This window comes from Lucilia sericata, unplaced genomic scaffold (assembly GCF_015586225.1).
Source record: "Lucilia sericata isolate MDLA Ls3-8-SP2 unplaced genomic scaffold, ASM1558622v1 Contig000962F_arrow, whole genome shotgun sequence".
NCBI lineage: Eukaryota > Metazoa > Arthropoda > Insecta > Diptera > Calliphoridae > Lucilia > Lucilia sericata.
In genome coordinates, this window is record NW_023994945.1 from 126,679 (window position 1) to 148,475 (window position 21,797).

The following is a 21,797-nucleotide window of genomic DNA, read 5'->3' on the forward strand; positions in this document are numbered from 1 at the left end:
AACACACCTGCACTGAAAAAAATTAAAAAAAAATAATTTGTTTAAAATAAATATAGTACATACGTACAAAAATATTTCAATATTTTAATAAATTTTGAAAATGTTATGTACATATAGTCTATAAATAAAATCTTTACATTATAATCAAGTACATATAGTCAGCGGACAATACATTCTACATATTATATGTACATGCATTTGTTAAATTGCAAAAGAAAAAGATCACAGATCAGTTTAGAAAAACACTTGTTGGTCACCTCTAAGGGGAACTACAAAAATACAAACAGTAACAGGTAAAAGAAAACAATTACAAGTATTTATTAAGTCAGCTGAGTATGCAGTCTAGAGACTAGACCATTTTTCAATTTTGAAGAAAACAACAACTATTATGATTTAGTTCATTTAGATCCCTCCATCCGTCCCAATCACTGTATGCAGTTAATTGAAGAACTCATTATAGTTTAAAAGATACATACATATGTGAAAAAATACATAGATACTTATGCCTTTGTAACCATTGTTTTTTTCCATATGATACCGACAATATCATTTTGATTTTGTCTTGAATATAATAGAACACCAAGTTGTATGTATCTGAACAGCTGATGTCTGACGTAAAATTAAAACCAGTTGGTTTTTTTCTTCTTTCTTTTAAAACACATATAGATAATAAAACCACATATAGATTTTCTATATTTATGAAAGATTTGTTTTGATGATCATGATGAAAATATTTACAGTGAAGTGGAAAACTGCAGCAAAATGTTTGTTGTATATATGGGATCCCTTATCATTAATAAGAATAAATTTCGCTGAATAATTTAAATATATAGACAATATATTCGTGTAGAATTCTATACTTAGATGATTTACATTTAAGTGATTTTCAGAAGTGGGCTTTATACGGCAGTTATGCCCCTCATTAATATGGGACCTCTCACCATCAATGAGAATGAATTTCTTTGAATAATTTGAGTATATATACGATATATTCGTGTAGTATTCTTTTTCAAGATCATTAACATTTAAGTGATTTTTGGAAGTAGGTTTTATATGTGAATTGTGACCAATTATGGGCCGATCCGGAACAACTTTGACAGAATGATTAGTATATGTATATACAAACCTCATTCGAGTACAATTTTATCCCGATATCATTATTAATTTGTGAATTATTTATGATTAAGTGATTTTCGGATATTGACTATGACCAATTATGGGTCTAATCGGAAAAAATAATTTATATTCAGAAGAGGGCTGTATATGGGAGATATTATGTGCCGATAAGAACTTAATTTCACATATTTGAGTATAATTTTATCTCAATATCAATATTACTTCATGAGTTATTTACGATTTAGTGATTTTCGGAAGTGGACTTCATATGCAAGTTATGGTCAATTATGGGCCGATCCAGAAAAATATTTCGCTGAATATTTTGCATAGGTTCACAACATATTAGTGTTAAATTTTGTCCCGATATGACTATTTGTTGATTTTCGGAACTAGACTTTATATGGGAGCTATGATCAATTATGCACTGATCCAGGTTTTAGCTGGTAATACGTTTTCTATTGACATATTTTGTGATGATACCGATATTCCAGAGGGAGTTATTAACATTAAATTCATTTTCCGTTAGAATGTAAATTTGTATGGGAGCACTATGCGCCCCTTACAATAAATAATAATTCTAATAATCAAAAACGAAGAAAAAACATAATATTTGTATGGGTTGTTTCGGAATTTTGATCATATTTTCGTTATTTATGTACCGAAATGTTCGAAAGCGTTATTAAAGATTCGGATCATGGCTAAATCGTCTACGCTATCTATAAGGATTCCGAATATATATACTTTATTAGGTTGAAAAAATTGTCGCTTTTAAAAGTCTATGCTAATGTTTTACCTCCTACTGTTCTTATATATAAAGTACCTTATTTCGAACAAGTATTTTTTATTCTTTAAAAGTACCTACCCATTCGTATTTTTAAAACAAAACACAAATACTTATTATATCTAAAAAAGCTGATGCAATATTGCGAAATTTTTTGGTAAGATTGTAAAAGACAAAAGACAGTAATCGGTCATAAAATAAAAGTTAATCATATTAACAAGGGTTCTATGATATTATATATTATTCAATATCATACAAAAAATCAGAATATACATTTTAAAAGAAAAACAAACTAAATTTTTAACAAACCTCTAAAGAGTAATTTCACCATAATATGAAAGCATAACCAGAACCAACACTATTAAATTTGCCTTACCCATTATATAGCAAGGGATAGTTTTTTTCCGGTTTTAATTTCATAACATTGTTTTATTTGTATTTTATACATATTTTTTTCTATATATGTGAACAATTAAAAAAATTCAAACACTTTGTTGATGTTTTCATGTGAAATCCGTAAAAGAAATAAATTGCAATAATTGATGTAATTCCCGGTTTAATATACTATTAAAAAATTTCGTAATATGTAATACTAAGAAGTTTTTATTTCATTATGAAAGAAAATAGGCTTTTGTACAGATACAAAAAATTAGGTCAATAACTTTTAGTTTAGTTTTTTTACCCTTCGAATTTAAATTACAGCCTCTGAGAAATTTGTTGGAAAGAAAATTCTTGGCCATTAATTGATCCAAAGCCCAATAATTACATTATACAGAGCCAGATTCTGGTCCGACAAAAGCTAAATTTTTGAAGTATAGACCGAATATTAAGTATATACATTACAATAAGAGTTAGTACTATGTCACCAAAAAAGGGGCGGTTTTATAATACCCACGCCCACTTTTTATGCTAATGCTAATTTTGGTATTATTGAGTAAATAGAAAGCAATAACTTAAAAACAGGCAAATTGAACCATGTCTTATAAGATCAAATTGCTGTATATAAATAAGGGTAGTTATAATAAGGACACGCCTACTTTTTGTATACAAATTTATGCTTAAGTAAAAAAGTGTAAGTCAATTTTATAAAGAATTTTTAAAATGTATTAAAATTGATAACATAAACGAATATAATTATTATGATAACCATGCCCACAACAAAACATTTCGGTAACTTTTTTTGGAGAATGGGCGTGGTCAATACTCAATAGACTGACTGCTCTTAAATTGAGGTGTGTAAAGATAGTAGATTCTTCAGAAATCCACTCAAAGGAAGATTATTCAGCCAAAACCGACAATTCGATCTTAAAATGCGCAATATCGGATCATAATTGTATAGAAATAACAGGTAAGAGTTCTATATTCTGTTGTGTCGAATCTTATATATCCTTCACCCTAATATGTTAAATAACAAGTAGGAAAGTATAGTCGGACATGGCCGACTATATTATACCCTACACCATGGGTATATTTTGACAATTACTTATTTTAAAGTTGAATTTTACCTTAATTCCGATTTTAATTAATTAATTTTACCTTAATTATTGATGAAAAACTAAACTTCTAAAAGAGGCTTTATATGGGTGTTAGGGTCAAATATAGGACGACCCTCAACAAATTATGAAGATGGATGTAATTTTATATAAAGGTTAGTGATGCTGAATTTTATCGCGATACTAATGTTCATAAGTAAATTTTTGGACGTTTAAGTTATTTTTTAAAGGGGGATTTGTATGGGGGCTAGAGTCAAACGAAGGCCGATATAAATTGGAAGGTAAGGTTGTATGGTGGCTAGGTGGTGTAGGGTATAAAACAGGGTATAAAAACTATAGTGGTATAGGGTATAAAAATAGTAAATACGTTTATTACAAACGAAAAAACTGACAAAATATCATAAGGTGCCCTTTTATAGATTTTCATTTAATAAGGACGCTGGGAGTATAATTCTGTTTCTAGGTTTAATTTAATATTAAATCTAGAAACAGACGCAAACAGTATCAATTGAAAATTGATAAAGTACCAAAAAGCTTAGTCTTATAAATTTCCATTCCATTAGAATGCATGATTTTAGGTTCAATAATTCAGAAAATCAAAAAAGTGCCATTTGAATGACGACAAAATGTTCGAAATTCCGCTTTATAAATTTTAATTATGCTGCATCTTTATTTTGCGTGTTTTAGGTTCAATATTATCAAAGATTCAAAAAGTTCAAGTTTACTCCATGCTCTACATTCTTAATTTCAAAATTCTAGGTTCAATAGTATAGAAAACTCAAAAAGTACCAATTAAAGAATAAAAAAGTACCAAAAAGTCCCTTGATATAGGTTCTAATTTATTTCGGGCTCTACATACTTGATATTATGTTTCTAGGTTCAATATTATACAAAATTCATAAAGTACCCTTTAAAGAACGAAAATGTACCAAAAAGTCCGATTTTATAGGTTTTTATTTACACGGGCTCTACATGCTTAAGTTTTATATCCTTCACCATCGTGAGATGTCGTATGAATGTCGATGTGCTTTACGTGAACACCTGCCTTGTTGGCCTAATTTCACGTTGGTCTTTTTCACTGGACAAGCTTTTGTGACGATACGCCCCTTTGTGTATCTTACACGCGGATGGACATTTTTGTACATGGTTTTACCGGTCCATGTACAAGCACTTTGCTCAAGTACTCGAGCATCAGGTACATCACTTCCGTTTACAACCAAGCAGATGGGATGGCAGACCGAAACACGAATCCATCATAACAAGTCGAAGACTTTGTTTTTACTCGCAGAGAACATACTTTAGTAAATCTGGTATAAACAGAGTTTTCCCTGAACATACCTAGACAAGGAAGAAAAATTGAATGGTATAAGATACCTTTCATCCATCATCATTCAACCCAGCACACTTCTCATTCATCCGACACCCTCATAGAGAACAACATCCGACACACTCACTCTAGGTATACGGGCGGGTAAGATCCGTATACCCCTACATTCATCCTGTATCATATACACTTAACACCCACTCATTTCCAACGCTTAGTCCCACAGTCACCCCTCTGTGAGGCATCCGACTTCGGCAACAGCGCACAATTTAATCCGAATTATAGATAGCACCGTAAATCAGTCCTTTAACCGACAATTTCTCTTCCGCGAATTTGGTTTTAAACCACAGCCACTACGTGGAACCTCAACCAACTGATCAGCCAGGACAAAGTCCTGCGGGCAACTGACCACCCGTAGTAGCAGATAATGTGGTTCTCCGGTTCGACACCATGTCAAATCATTTCAAGGAAAGGCCGAGAATACATTTGATCATCTAGTCCCGGCAGACTAGAGGTATTGGTAGCACCTTTTTTCCCCGGGATTGCAACCACACCAAGATGGGGTCTTTCATTAAGGTTACACGCCCCTGGGGGGTAATACGGACAGACATATCTTAATCGACTCCGTTATCTATAAGGATCTAGAATATATTTGCCATAAGGATACAGAATATATGTATGTATGTGTATACTTTATGTAGTCCTTTACCATTTTTAGAAATTTTGAAACTACATAATGACGCCTTAAATAAATAAAATATACAACTTTAAAGACCGCGCAGATTTCAAAACTAAATTTTGATTACAAATACTAAATAATGCTTATAGAGTCAATAAGCGTCGTAATATTTATTTGTAAATACGCAAAGTAGTAAACAAGTTTTTCTTAAATTGTAATAAAATGACGTTTCTTTTGAATTACGAATAAACTCTAATAAGAATGGTCACTAAACTGTCCCCACCCCTTTAAAATTTCTCTCTTTCTCTTTTATGAAGTGCGTCTTATCATACATATATCAAATCGATTAATAGAGGAGGGTAATTTCTATCTTAAAATTGCGTAGTCTTTTCTATGTTACAGTTTATGTCATTACAGTCTAGAGTCAAATTAAGAGACGTGTCAACGGTTTAAAAACGTTCAAATATTTAGCAAAATTATAAGTGATGAAACATTGTTTCAAAATAAAAATTTCAACATTTTTCTCTCTTTCTCTTACAAATACATAAAAGTATCTTTTTTTTTCATTTAAAATTTCCTTTGTAGTTTCGTCTCTATTTGTTTACTCTATGCTCATAGAATTTATGTATTATGCTTTCAAAACGCCTTTATTTTTTTCGCAACACTGTAAATTTGAAATTTTTGTTTTTTTTTTGGTGTTTACAAACATAAACATTTTACTAAAATTTCAAGACGTAATAAGATGAGAGTTGTTTATGCTGACTTTGTCGTATTTCTGTTTAGATGTTTGGACAGACATTGCAGTGTGTATTTAGAAATTGTGGATTTTGTATGACTCGTATTATATTTACGTTTTAATTCGATTTAATTTAGTTAAATGATCTAATGTAAGCAAAATTTTGTGAAACAAAGAAAAAATATTTAATTAAAAACAGGGTTAGAGAAAGTTTGGGTGGGTGTAAAAGTAAAAGAATTATGTATATGTATTCCAAGGTTATTTCATGTTATCAATAAAAATAACTGGAACTTGACCGAAACCTTATTAATAGTTATTTACCCTTTTTGAAAGCTAAGGTTGGAAGATCGACAAAACCACACAGCAGGAGCTGTATAGGACTGAACATTCTCTATTTATAAAGTATTAAAAATGGGTAAACAGTCATAAATATGATAATTGGATACCAATCATTAGAAACACATATTAACCGTCAAAGCCCTGATATTACGTCCCCTTCAGAAAATGACTTGAATACTCATACCTGGCTTAAACTCAATATACTGGCATTGGGAAGTCCTCATTTGTACTTAGTTAGTTATTTAGTTAGTTAGTTAGTTAGTTAGTTAGTTAGTTAGTTAGTTAGTTAGTTAGTTAGTTAGTTAGTTAGTTAGTTAGTTAGTTAGTTAGTTAGTTAGGTAGTTAGTTAGTTAGTTAGTTAGTTAGTTAGTTAGTTAGTTAATTAGTTAATTAGTTAATTAGTTAATTAGTTAATTAGTATTAGTTAGTTAGTTAGTTAGTTAGTTAGTTAGTTAGTTAGTTAGTTAGTTAGTTAGTTAATTAGTTAATTAGTTAATTAGTTAATTAGTTAGTTAGTTAGTTAGTTAGTTAGTTAGTTAGTTAGTTAGTTAGTTAGTTAGTTAGTTAGTTAGTTAGTTAATTAGTTAATTAGTTAATTAGTTAATTAGTTAATTAGTTAATTAGTTAGTTAGTTAGTTAGTTAGTTAGTTAGTTAGTTAGTTAGTTAGTTAGTTAGTTAGTTAGTTAGTTAGTTAGTTAGTTAGTTAGTTAGTTAGTTAATTAGTTAGTTAGTTAGTTAGTTAGTTAGTTAGTTAGTAGTTAGTTAGTTAGTTAGTTAGTTAGTTAGTTAGTTAGTTAGTTAGTTAGTTAGTTAGTTAGTTAGTTAGTTAGTTAGTTAGTTAGTTAGTTAGTTAGTTAGTTAGTTAGTTAGTAGTTAGTTAGTTAGTAGTTAGTTAGTTAGTTAGTTAGTTAGTTAGTTAGTTAGTTAGTTAGTTAGTTAGTTAGTTAGTTAGTTAGTTAGTTAGTTAGTAGTTAGTTAGTTAGTTAGTTAGTAGTTAGTTAGTTAGTTAGTTAGTAGTTAGTTAGTTAGTTAGTAAGTTAGTAGTTAGTTAGTTAGTTAGTTAGTTAGTTAGTTAGTTAGTTAGTTAGTTAGTTAGTTAGTTAGTTAGTTAGTTAGTTAGTTAGTTAGTTAGTAGTTAGTTAGTTAGTTAGTTAGTTAGTTAGTTAGTTAGTTAGTAGTAGTTAGTTAGTTAGTTAGGTTAGTTAGTTAGTTAGTAGTTAGTTAGTAGTTAGTTAGTTAGTTAGTTAGTTAGTTAGTTAGTTAGTTAGTTAGTTAGTTAGTTAGTAGTTAGTTAGTTAGTTAGTTAGTTAGTTAGTTAGTTAGTTAGTTAGTTAGTTAGTTAGTTAGTTAGTTAGTTAGTTAGTTAGTTAGTTAGTTAGTTAGTTAGTTAGTTAGTTAGTTAGTTAGTTAGTTAGTTAGTTAGTAGTTAGTTAGTTAGTTAGTAGTTAGTTAGTTAGTTAGTTAGTTAGTTAGTTAGTTAGTTAGTTAGTAGTTAGTTAGTTAGTTAGTTAGTTAGTTAGTTAGTTAGTTAGTTAGTTAGTTAGTTAGTTAGTTAGTAGTTAGTTAGTTAGTTAGTTAGTTAGTTAGTTAGTTAGTTAGTTAGTTAGTTAGTTGTTAGTTAGTTAGTTAGTTAGTTAGTTAGTTAGTTAGTTAGTTAGTTAGTAGTTAGTTAGTAGTTAGTTAGTTAGTTAGTTAGTTAGTTAGTTAGTAGTTAGTAGTTAGTAGTTAGTTAGTTAGTTAGTTAGTTAGTTAGTTAGTTAGTTAGTTAGTTAGTTAGTTAGTTAGTTAGTTAGTTAGTTAGTTAGTTAGTTAGTTAGTAGTTAGTTAGTTAGTTAGTTAGTTAGTTAGTTAGTTAGTTAGTTAGTTAGTTAGTTAGTTAGTTAGTTAGTTAGTAGTTAGTTAGTTAGTTAGTTAGTTAGTTAGTTAGTTAGTTAGTTAGTTAGTTAGTTAGTTAGTTAGTTAGTAGTTAGTTAGTTAGTTAGTTAGTTAGTTAGTTAGTTAGTTAATTAGTTAATTAGTTAATTAGTTAATTAGTTAATTAGTTAATTAGTTAGTTAGTTAGTTAGTAGTTAGTTAGTTAGTTAGTTAGTTAGTTAGTTAGTAGTTAGTTAGTTAGTTAGTTAGTTAGTTAGTTAGTTAGTTAGTTAGTTAGTTAGTTAGTTAGTTAGTTAGTTAGTTAGTTAGTTAGTTAGTTAGTTAGTTAGTTAGTTAGTTAGTTAGTTAGTAGTTAGTTAGTTAGTTAGTTAGTTAGTTAGTTAGTTAGTTAGTTAGTAGTTAGTTAGTTAGTTAGTTAGTTAGTTAGTTAGTTAGTTAGTTAGTTAGTTAGTTAGTTAGTTAGTTAGTTAGTTAGTTAGTTAGTTAGTTAGTTAGTTAGTTAGTTAGTTAGTTAGTTAGTTAGTTAGTTAGTTAGTTAGTTAGTTAGTTAGTTAGTTAGTTAGTTAGTTAGTTAGTTAGTTAGTAGTTAGTTAATTAGTTAAGTTAGTTAGTTAGTTAGTTAGTTAGTTAGTTAGTTAGTTAGTTAGTTAGTTAGTTAGTTAGTTAGTTAGTTAGTAGTTAGTTAGTTAGTTAGTTAGTTAGTTAGTTAGTTAGTTAGTTAGTTAGTTAGTTAGTTAGTTAGTTAGTTAGTTAGTTAGTTAGTTAGTTAGTTAGTTAGTTAGTTAGTTAGTTAGTTAGTTAGTTAGTTAGTTAGTTAGTTAGTTAGTTAGTTAGTTAGTTAGTTAGTTAGTTAGTTAGTTAGTTAGTTAGTTAGTTAGTTAGTTAGTTAGTTAGTTAGTTAGTTAGTAGTTAGTTAGTAGTTAGTAGTTAGTTAGTTAGTTAGTTAGTTAGTTAGTTAGTTAGTTAGTTAGTTAGTTAGTTAGTTAGTTAGTTAGTTAGTTAGTTAGTTAGTAGTTAGTTAGTTAGTTAGTTAGTTAGTTAGTTAGTTAGTTAGTTAGTTAGTTAGTTAGTTAGTTAGTTAGTTAGTTAGTTAGTTAGTTAGTTAGTTAGTTAGTTAGTTAGTAGTTAGTTAGTTAGTTAGTTAGTTAGTTAGTAGTTAGTTAGTTAGTTAGTTAGTTAGTTAGTTAGTTAGTAGTTAGTTAGTTAGTTAGTTAGTTAGTTAGTTAGTTAGTTAGTTAGTTAGTAGTTAGTTAGTTAGTTAGTTAGTTAGTTAGTTAGTTAGTTAGTTAGTTAGTTAGTTAGTTAGTTAGTTAGTTAGTTAGTTAGTTAGTTAGTTAGTTAGTTAGTTAGTAGTTAGTTAGTTAGTTAGTTAGTTAGTTAGTTAGTTAGTTAGTTAGTTAGTTAGTTAGTTAGTTAGTTAGTTAGTTAGTTAGTTAGTTAGTAGTTAGTTAGTTAGTTAGTTAGTTAGTTAGTAGTTAGTTAGTTAGTTAGTAGTTAGTTAGTTAGTTAGTTAGTTAGTTAGTTAGTTAGTTAGTTAGTTAGTTAGTTAGTTAGTTAGTTAGTTAGTTAGTTAGTTAGTTAGTTAGTTAGTTAGTTAGTAGTTAGTTAGTTAGTTAGTTAGTAGTTAGTTAGTTAGTTAGTTAGTAGTTAGTTAGTTAGTTAGTTAGTTAGTTAGTTAGTTAGTTAGTTATAGATGCGGGTCGTTATATTTTGAAATTTTGTTATTAGTTGTTAGTGTTAAAAGAATAACACTTTTTCCACAACCCAACAAACATTTCACTCGCTTTCTAAACGTAAATAGAAACGTCATTCTAAATTTATTGTAATTACCTGGTCATTGCAAAATTTTGTCATTTTTAGCCTATAATTAGTATAAAATATATTAAATAAAAACTTTTCTTTCATTTCTCTACATTAACTAAACAGTGCTTTTAGTTTGTAGTCATTTCTAAATTTATCATGACATATGCATGACTTTGACATTTAATTTTTTTTTTTTTTGCATTTCTAGCAAAGTTTGGGAAAAATGTTTTGCTTAAAAATGTTTCTTTAACAATTAAGTTATTGTTTAAACAAACATTCATAGTATGTATGCAGACAATAACGAAGACGACAAATTGTTAAATGTCAACTTTTAAACAAATATAGTCGGAGGAGGAGTCGTCGTCGGCAAGTGAACTTTAAACAGAAACTATGAAAAACTGACACATAAATAAAAGTTTTATTTAACTTGTTTTCCGTTTTCTTTAAAATAGTTGTTGTGTATATAATGGGACATTAATTAGGAGGGATAGTATATACAAATATTTATAAATAAATACTTTTAGCGATTATGAACAAGGTTGTTTCTTTTCAAGAATTACACCTATTTAATTTCTAAACAATTGTCATTAAGTTTTTTGTTATTAGTTTGGAGGACTGTTATTATTTATTGACGCCTTTATTAGCTAAAGAAATTAACAAAATCAATTGAAATATATAAACAAACTTAACGATCCCTGGAAAGTAGACAGATAAACAAATCGTAATATTTTGTTGCTGTCAGTGGGTATGTTTAAAAAATCCCTTTTCCGTCTGCAAGTTTTCTCATTCTTCAACTTTTTATGAAAAATGTATCAATTTTCCATCATGTCAAACATTTTAACAACTAAGAGTTTTATATTCGGCTATCACGAATCTTATATACCCACCATCAGAATATGTGTTCTAAATTAAAGGAGAATTTCGGAAAGCTGTCACTTAGGTCCTTCTAGATCGATATTTTTATTAACAGGATAGGTGGACTGATCTTGAACATTTTATATAACAATCAAGAGAGAATATTTGGAAAATTTAAACCCATTAGCATTTGCGCTGTAAGCCCTATGTGTAGATCGTATTAGAATTTACCAAGAATAAGAGCTAAACTTATTATGAAAGCCTTCTACTGGAGGTTATTTTAATATTTAATTAATTTATTTAATATTTTCTTGATATTTTAACAAAATTAACCTTTGACTACCCCAGTCCCCCCTTATAAAGCTATGTTACAAACAGACTGATATAAACTAACTGTAAAACAGTCTCTTATATCTACGATAATATGCGATAATAATAAAAAAACCTAAACCAGGAAATCTGTATTTTTATATAGGGTTATACAACAAATAACTACTCACCCACATACAAAGGCAAATTATTTCCACACTTACAGCTACAAAGAAATAACAATGGGAAAAACCATCGACTATAGCAGAAGTCATATAGAGAGAAGCGGAAAAAAAGAGACTTCTCCCAATGCGCAGGATTTTGTTTACAAAAATTGATTTTACTGACAAATGAACACCTGGAAAGAAAGAACGGAAGAAATAAAGACGAACAAAATGTAAGATAAAAAGAATAATAAATAAATAAACAAAGAATTAAAAGTGTGGAGTATAAATACAAAAATTAAGGGTAAATCATGTCCCGATAACAACAAAAGAACCGATGGCATGGGGGATGGCTTGCTAGAGCGGAGGGAGTAACAGAAGGTGGTGCGAAAAAAGAAAGTTAAATAAATGTGGAAAAGGTAAAGATAAAGAAATTCATAGAGAACGAGAAGTACTACGAAAAGTAATGAAAAATTGATTAAGGGTAGAAATGAATGCATATTTTAACGAAATATTTAATATATTAAAAATTATGACAAGAAAATGTAAATTATTACAAGTACATATTACGAATAAATTATTTTTAACAAAATGTTACTTTTAGGTTAACAATTTAATTGTGATATTTAACTATTAACTAACTAACTACTACTAACTAACTAACTAACTACTAACTAACTAACTAACTAACTAACTAACTAACTAACTAACTAACTAACTAACTAACTAACTAACTAACTAACTAACTAACTAACTAACTAACTAACTAACTAACTAACTAACTAACTAACTAACTAACTAACTAACTAACTAACTAACTAACTAACTAACTAACTAACTAACTAACTAACTAACTAACTAACTAACTAACTAACTAACTAACTAACTAACTAACTAACTAACTAACTACTAACTAACTAACTAACTAACTAACTAACTAACTAACTAACTAACTAACTAACTAACTACTAACTAACTAACTAACTAACTAACTAACTAACTAACTAACTAACTAACTAACTAACTAACTAACTAACTAACTAACTAACTAACTAACTACTAACTAACTAACTAACTAACTAACTAACTAACTACTAACTAACTAACTAACTACTAACTACTACTAACTAACTAACTAACTAACTACTAACTAACTAACTAACTAACTAACTAACTAACTAACTACTAACTAACTAACTAACTAACTAACTAACTAACTAACTAACTAACTAACTAACTAACTAACTAACTAACTAACTAACTAACTAACTAACTAACTAACTAACTAACTAACTAACTAACTAACTAACTAACTACTAACTAACTAACTAACTACTACTAACTAACTAACTAACTAACTACTAACTAACTAACTAACTAACTAACTACTACTAACTAACTAACTAACTACTACTAACTAACTAACTAACTAACTAACTAACTAACTAACTAACTAACTACTAACTAACTAACTAACTAACTAACTAACTAACTAACTAACTAACTAACTAACTAACTAACTAACTAACTAACTACTAACTAACTAACTACTAACTAACTAACTAACTAACTAACTAACTAACTAACTAACTAACTAACTAACTAACTAACTAACTAACTAACTAACTAACTAACTAACTAACTAACTAACTAACTAACTAACTAACTAACTAACTAACTAACTAACTACTAACTAACTAACTAACTAACTAACTAACTAACTAACTAACTAACTAACTAACTAACTAACTAACTACTAACTAACTAACTAACTAACTAACTAACTAACTAACTAACTAACTAACTAACTAACTAACTAACTAACTAACTAACTAACTAACTAACTAACTAACTAACTAACTAACTAACTAACTAACTAACTAACTAACTAACTACTAACTAACTAACTAACTAACTAACTAACTAACTAACTAACTAACTACTAACTAACTAACTAACTAACTAACTACTAACTAACTAACTAACTAACTAACTAACTAACTAACTAACTAACTAACTAACTAACTAACTAACTAACTAAATAACTAAATAACTAACTAACTAACTAACTAACTAACTACTAACTAACTAACTAACTACTAACTAACAACTAACTAACTAACTAACTAACTAACTAACTAACTAACTAACTAACTAACTAACTAACTAACTAACTAACTAACTAACTAACTAACTAACTAACTAACTAACTAACTAACTAACTAACTAACTAACTACTAACTAACTACTAACTAACTAACTAACTAACTAACTAACTAACTAACTACTAACTAACTAACTAACTAACTACTAACTAACTAACTACTAACTAACTAACTAACTAACTAACTAACTAACTAACTACTACTACTAACTAACTAACTAACTAACTAACTAACTAACTAACTAAATAACTAACTAACTAACTAACTAACTAGCTAACTAACTAACTAACTACTAACTATCTAACTAACTAACTAACTAAATAACTAATTATCTATCTATCTATCTATCTATCTATCTATCTATCTATCTATCTATCTATCTATCTATCTATCTATCTATCTATCTATCTATCTATCTATCTATCTATCTATCTATCTATCTATCTATCTATCTATCTATCTATCTATCTATCTATCTATCTATCTATCTATCTATCTATCTATCTATCTATCTATCTATCTATCTATCTATCTATCTATCTATCTATCTATCTATCTATCTATCTATCTATCTATCTATCTATCTATCTATCTATCTATCTATCTATCTATCTATCTATCTATCTATCTATCTATCTATCTATATCTATCTATCTATCTATCTATCTATCTATCTATCTATCTATCTATCTATCTATCTATCTATCTATCTATCTATCTATCTATCTATCTATCTATCTATCTATCTATCTATCTATCTATCTATCTATCTATCTATCTATCTATCTATCTATCTATCTATCTATCTATCTATCTATCTATCTATCTATCTATCTATCTATCTATCTATCTATCTATCTATCTATCTATCTATCTATCTATCTAATCTTCTATCTACTATCTATCTATCATACTATCTTCTATCTATCTATCTATCTATCTATCTATCACTAGCCTATCTATCTATCTAACTATCTATCTATCTATCTATCTATCTATCTATCTATCTATCTATCTATCTATCTAGTCTATCTATCTATTATCTATCTATCTATCTTCTATCTATCTATCTATCTATCTATCTATCTATCTATCTATCTATCTATCTATCTATCTATCTTATCTATCTATTATCTATCTACTACTTCTATCTATCTATCTATCTATCTATCTATCTATCTATCTATATCTATCTATCTATCTATCTAAATAGCTAATGGGAGTCCTACCCAATCGAAATGCTTGTTCCAGCGAATCTATTCCTGCAAGAAAACTTAAGTTTGCTCGAGTACATCCTACGACTTGAGCTAGCGAGAGTCTATTACAATTTCAGGGGCAACGATTTTCCTCCATAAAATTCATAGCAATAAACGAGAGTCAAGTGTATATCCAATGTGTGTGAACCACACCAAATTAAATGAATGTCATCTCGAGAAAATCAATAAAATGCATTTATGCTTTTTATAACATGCAATGATAATTAAAATAATATTTTACAAACTCATATACACTCGGTGTGGTGACACTCCACTTTACTACACACTCATCCATCACACGTTCACACTTGCATAAATAAGGAAAAAAATTCAAACAAATTGTAATTTTTTACCTTTCCAACCTAAAGTTTTATATAAATAATGATGACTGACTATTTATGTTGATTTTGGGGGTCGTAAAAATTTCAAACTTAACATTTGCATTCATTTAGAAGCAGGTGTTGTTGTGCGGTTCTAAAAAGAAACCTTTTTAAAAAATGTTTACAACATATCATAATGGAAATAAATTAATTGAAAATGTTTATAAAAATGCGTTTGTGTTGCATGAAACTCGACCATAAGTATTGCAACACACTCCAAATTCCACCCCCTTAGAAATTTTTCTTGAAAAAAAAAAAATAAACCTGTTCAGTTTTATATAGCAAATAAGTTTCAGTTATTGTTGGTTCCACTTTGTTGTTTAAACAAAAGTTCAATGAACTTTTACTTTGTTATTTTTGATTTTACTATTATAATTTACAAATATTTAGATAAGATTATTATATATTTTATGAAATTGCATACAAATAATAAAATTTATAACAATCAGGTTATTTTAAACCAGAAAGTTAAATTTCCCTCCCCCGATTTCGGTTTTTTTTTAGCAAATATAACTGTAAATTTAAACTTTTTTATGAAATTTGTATATGATATTATTTATTGTTGTTTTAAATAATATTGTTTATAAACAAAAAACAAGTATAAATGTTTTGGTCCTTCGCTCTGAATCTTATATACCCACCACCGAAACATGCGTAAGACGTATTTCTATGTATTTCATACGATTTAACAAATTCCCAATATCTTGGGGGGTGGTTCTAAAAAAATTTAAATGTCAATGGCTCGTGTTTTGTGTTTTGACTAAAATTTATTTGTCAAATTTACTATAAGTATTTAAACTGATATTTGTTTCTTTTTTTTAACCAATGCGCAATAAATTTTGTTCAAAAATATTTTGAAATTCTTTGCAGGTATATATTTATTATAAATGAAATATTTTGCAAAAAAATAAAAATAAACATAAATAATTAAGTGAAAAAGAAAGATTTTCTTACATAACTTTTGTTTAATATAATTATGGTATAACAAACAAATATTTTAATAATAGAAATTAAACTGAAAATATTTAAAAAAAATGTATAGAAACTAATTGTAATAATTGGAGGGCAAGTTAAGTTAAGTTTATTGGGGGGCAAAAAAAATATTGTGTATTTTTTTTATAGATAATAAATTTTTTAAAAAATTTTTTGTTCTAAATAGTTTTTTTTAATCAAATATGATTTTGTTAAATGAATAAGACGCCCATTAATAGTTATTTGCCAAAAAGTTAATTATTTATCATTTTTAGTTTATTTTCCGAATAATCTTTTATATATAGATCAGTCTATAGTCTTGACTATATATCAGTCTATAGTCTTTACTATATATCTATATGTCTTTACTATATATCTATATGTCTACTATAGATCGTTCTATAGTCTTGACTATAGATCATTGTATAGTCAATCTATAGTCTTGACTATAGGTCATTCTATAGTCTTGACTATAGATCATTCTATAGTCTTGACTTTGGATAATTCTATAGTCTTGACTATAGATCATTCTATTGTCTTGACTATAGATCAATGTGTAGTACAGACTATAGATCAGTCTATAGTCTTGATTATAGATCAGTCTATAGTCTTGAATATAGATCAGCCTACAGTCTTGTATATAGATCAATGTGTAGTACAGACTATAGATCAGTCTATAGTCTTGACTACAGATCAGTCTATAATCTTCACTATAGATCAGTCTATAGTCTTGACTACAGATCAGTCTATAATCTTCACTATAGATCAGTCTATAGTCTTGACTACAGATCAGTCTATAGTCTTGACTACAGATCAGTCTATAATCTTCACTATAGATCAGTCTATAGTCTTGACTACAGATCAGTCTATAGTCTTGAATATAGATCAGCCTACAGTCTTGTATATAGATCAATGTGTAGTACAGACTATAGATCAGTCTATAGTCTTGACTACAGATCTGTCTATAGTCTTGAATACAGATCTGTCTATAGTCTTGGCTACAGATCTGTCTATAGTCTTGGATATAGATCTGTCTATAGTCTTGACTATATTTCAGTCTATAGGTTTGACTATAGATCAGTCTATAGTCTTGACTATATTTCAGTCTATAGTCTTGACTATAAGTCATTCTATGGTCTTGACTATAGATCAGTCTATAATCTGAACTATAGATCAGTCTATAGTCTTGACTATATTTCAGTCTATAGTCTTGACTATAGATCATTCTATAGTCTTGACTATAGATCAGTCTATAGTCTTGACTATAGATCAGTCTATAGTCTTGACTATAGATCAGTCTATAGTCTTGACTATAGATCAGTCTATAGTCTTGACTATAGATCTGTATATAGTCTTGACTATAGATCAGTCTATAGTCAGACTATAGATCAGTCTATAGTCAGACTATAGATCAGTCTATAGTCTTGTCTATAGATCAGCCTATAGTCTTGACTATAGATCTGTATATAGTCTTGACTATAGATCAGTCTATAGTCTTGACTATAGATCAGTCTATAGTCTTGACTATAGATCAGTCTATAGTCTTGACTATAGATCAGTCTATAGTCTTGCTTATAGATCAGTCTATAGTCTTGCTTATAGATCAGTCTATAGTCTTGACTATGTATCAGTCTATAGTCTTGACTATAGATCATTCTATAGTCTTGACTATATATCAGTCTATAGTCTTGACTATAAACCATCCTATATACATCAGTTTAGAGTCTTGACTACAGGATCAGTCTTTAGTCTTGACTACAGATCTGTTTATAGTCTTGACTATAGATCAGTCTATAATATTGACTATAAATCAGTCTATGGTCTTGACTATAGACTGATCTGTAGTCTTGACTATATATCGGTTTATGGCCTTGACTGTAGATCTATTGTCTTCACTATAGCTCTATAATCTTCACTATAGATCAGTCTACAATCTCCAATATAGATCAGTTGCCTTTGCTTACGGTAGTAAGCAAAAAATAGCCCATTATATTGTGGTCTGAGGTCTATGTTTGTAAACAAGCTTTTGTTATTTGTTCTCAATATTTTTATACATATTAATAAACAAATTATTATTTCAAAGAGTGAAATTCAAAAAATAACATGTTATTTAAACATGGATAAGATAAAGAATTTTGGATTTGTTTATACAAAAATATACATAAATAATTAAAAAGTAAATATGTTTATTTAAACAAATAAAAAGTATTTTTAGTTTGAGAAATAAGTAAACAACATTGATTATAAACTAATACAATAAGAATATAATACAAGCAAGGCACGTGCAGGAAATCGTAAGTGATCTTGGTATTAGTAAGCAAAAAATTAATGGGAGCAGCTTTTACAAATGTTTTTAAGTAATAAAATAATTTAGAAATCTATCTTTTATTAATAAAATTTGGTGTTATTTAATTAACATTTTTGCTTGTTTTATTCAAGTATTTTAATTATTTTATACTTTTTTTTCGCGCTATTGAAACTCCACAAAAGGAATGCATTTGAAATATAGCAAACGTATAGTTTTAGTCATTTAATCGATCCGCCGTATTAATTTATATATGGTTTTCTATAAAAGCATTTAAATTACTATAAGTTTTTGTTTGTGATTACTACTCTAAAATACACTTTTTTTGTGAACTATAATTTTTGTTGTTCGTTTTAAATTCACACGTATTCCACTCATGTCGTTCGTTAGTCTTTAAAATATTAGAATTTCAATTGCAATTTTTCAATTAATACTTGAATATAAAAACTATTGTACACGAGCTATTACCCCTACAAGACAATAGTTAGAAAATTAAGATCCATTACCGTAGATGTTTTTTTCAGAAACATTTTATGATATACATATGCTGTATTTAAATAGTTTGACAAAATTTGAAAACGTGCCCTAAAAACTGAAAATCCACACAAACTGGTTGTACGATTGATCAAAATATGTTAAAATTTTACCCCCTAAATGATCCACTTCAGAAATCACCTTTTTGAAATATAAATTAGTAACGCTCTCTAAATCGATCGATTTATGTTCGAACCTAATCTTGATATTAGATCCTCCTGATTTTACTAGCATAGTGTATCATATAATCGGCATAAACCGTCTATACTTCCTTACTTGTTTTTATTGTACTTTTTTTGCTGCTTTGTTTCAAACATTTTCTAGTTTACTTGAAATATTTTCATACTACAACACAAATACTATAATTGTGCTTGTAGTGCAATAAAAATGCAAATTTTTCCTATAATTTTAAAAATATGCATTTGATTGTGATTATTTTAAAATTTAAAATTTAGAAGGATTTTTGGATTACTACGGTGATAATGACTTAAAGTATCACTAAAACAGACAAGAAAAATTAGCAACAACTTTTTTCAGTATACAGACTAAACTGTGGACTAAACTGCAGACTAGACAATAGACTAGACTATAGACTAGACTATAGACTAGACTAAAGACTAGACTATAGACTAGACCACAGACTATAGACTAGACTATACACTAGACCATAGACTATAGACTAGACTATAGACTAGGTTATAGACTAGGCTATAGACGGGACTATAGACTATACTATTGACTAGACTATAGACTAGACTATAGACTAGACTATAGACTAGACTATAGACTAGACTAGATAGACTAGACTAGACTATAGACTAGACTATAGACTAGACTATAGACTAGCTAGACTACTAGACTAGACTATAGACTAGCTATAGACTAGACTATAGACTAGACTATAGACTAGACTAGACTAGACTAGACTAGACTATAGACTAGACTATAGACTAGACTATAGACTAGACTATAGACTAGACTATAGACTAGACTATAGACTAGACTATAGACTAGACTATAGACTAGACTATAGACTAGACTATAGACTAGACTATAGACTAGACTATAGACTAGACTATAGACTAGACTATAGACTAGACTATAGACTAGACTATAGACTAGACTATAGACTAGACTATAGACTAGACTATAGACTAGACTATAGGCTAGACTATAGACTATACTATTGACTAGACTATAGACTAGACTATAGACTAGACTATAGACTAGACTATAGACTAGACTATAGACTAGACTATAGACTAGACTATAGACTAGACTATAGACTAGACTATAGACTAGACTATAGACTAGACTATAGACTAGACTATAGACTAGACTATAGACTAGACTATAGACTAGACTATAGACTAGACTATAGACTAGACTATAGACTAGACTATAGACTAGACTATAGACTAGACTATAGACTAGACTATAGACTAGACTATAGACTAGACTATAGACTAGACTATAGACTAACTATAGACTAGACTATAGACTAGACTATAGACCATAGACTATAGACTAGACTATAGACTAGACTATAGACTAGACTATAGACTAGACCTATAGACTAGACTATAGCACTAGACTATAGACTAGACTATATGACTAGACTATAGACTAAGACTATATGACTAGACTATAGACTAGACTATAGACTAGACTATAGACTAGACTATAGCTAGACTATGACTAACTATAGACTAGACTATAGACTAGACTATAGACCTAGACTATAGACTAGACTATAGACTAGACTATAGACTAGACTATAGACTAGACTATAGACTAGACTATAGACTAGACTATAGACTAGACTATAGACTAACTAGATCTAGACTATAGACTAGCTATAGTACTAGACTATAGACTAGACTATAGACTAGACTATAGACTAACTATAGACTGACCTATAGACTAGACTATAGACTAGACTATAGACTGACTATAGACTAGACTTAGACTCTAGACATAACTAGAACTAGACTATAGACTAGACTATAGACTAGACTATAGACTAGACTATAGACTAGACTATAGACTAGACTATAGACTAGACTATAGACTAGACTATAGACTAGACTATAGACTAGACTATAGACTAGACTATAGACTAGACTATAGACTAGACTATAGACTAGACTATAGACTAGACTATAGCTAGACTATAGACTAGACTATAGACTAGACTATAGACTAGACTATAGACTAGACTATAGACTAGACTATAGACTAGACTATAGACTAGACTATAGACTAGACTATAGACTAGACTATAGACTAGACTATAGACTAGACTATAGACTAGACTATAGACTAGACTATAGACTAGACTATAGACTAGACTATAGACTAGACTATAGACTAGACTATAGACTAGACTATAGACTAGACTATAGACTAGACTATAGACTAGACTATAGACTAGACTATAGACTAGACTATAGACTAGACTATAGACTAGACTATAGACTAGACTATAGACTAGACTATAGACTAGACTATAGACTAGACTATAGACTAGACTATAGACTAGACTATAGACTAGACTATAGACTAGACTATAGACTAGACTATAGACTAGACTATAGACTAGACTATAGACTAGACTATAGACTAGACTATAGACTAGACTATAGACTAGACTATAGACTAGACTATAGACTAGACTATAGACTAGACTATAGACTAGACTATAGACTAG

The 21,797-nt window shown here is 28.5% G+C and overlaps 1 long non-coding RNA gene across 1 annotated transcript; it reads left to right on the forward strand.

Annotated features, from left to right (window-relative positions):
• The first annotated feature begins 170 nt into the window (after positions 1-170).
• Positions 171-12,019, forward strand: LOC119609354. Its single transcript, XR_005231920.1, has 3 exons — positions 171-293; positions 11,478-11,708; positions 11,779-12,019. It is a non-coding gene; the product is annotated as an uncharacterized LOC119609354 (long non-coding RNA).
• The last annotated feature ends 9,778 nt before the right edge of the window (positions 12,020-21,797 follow it).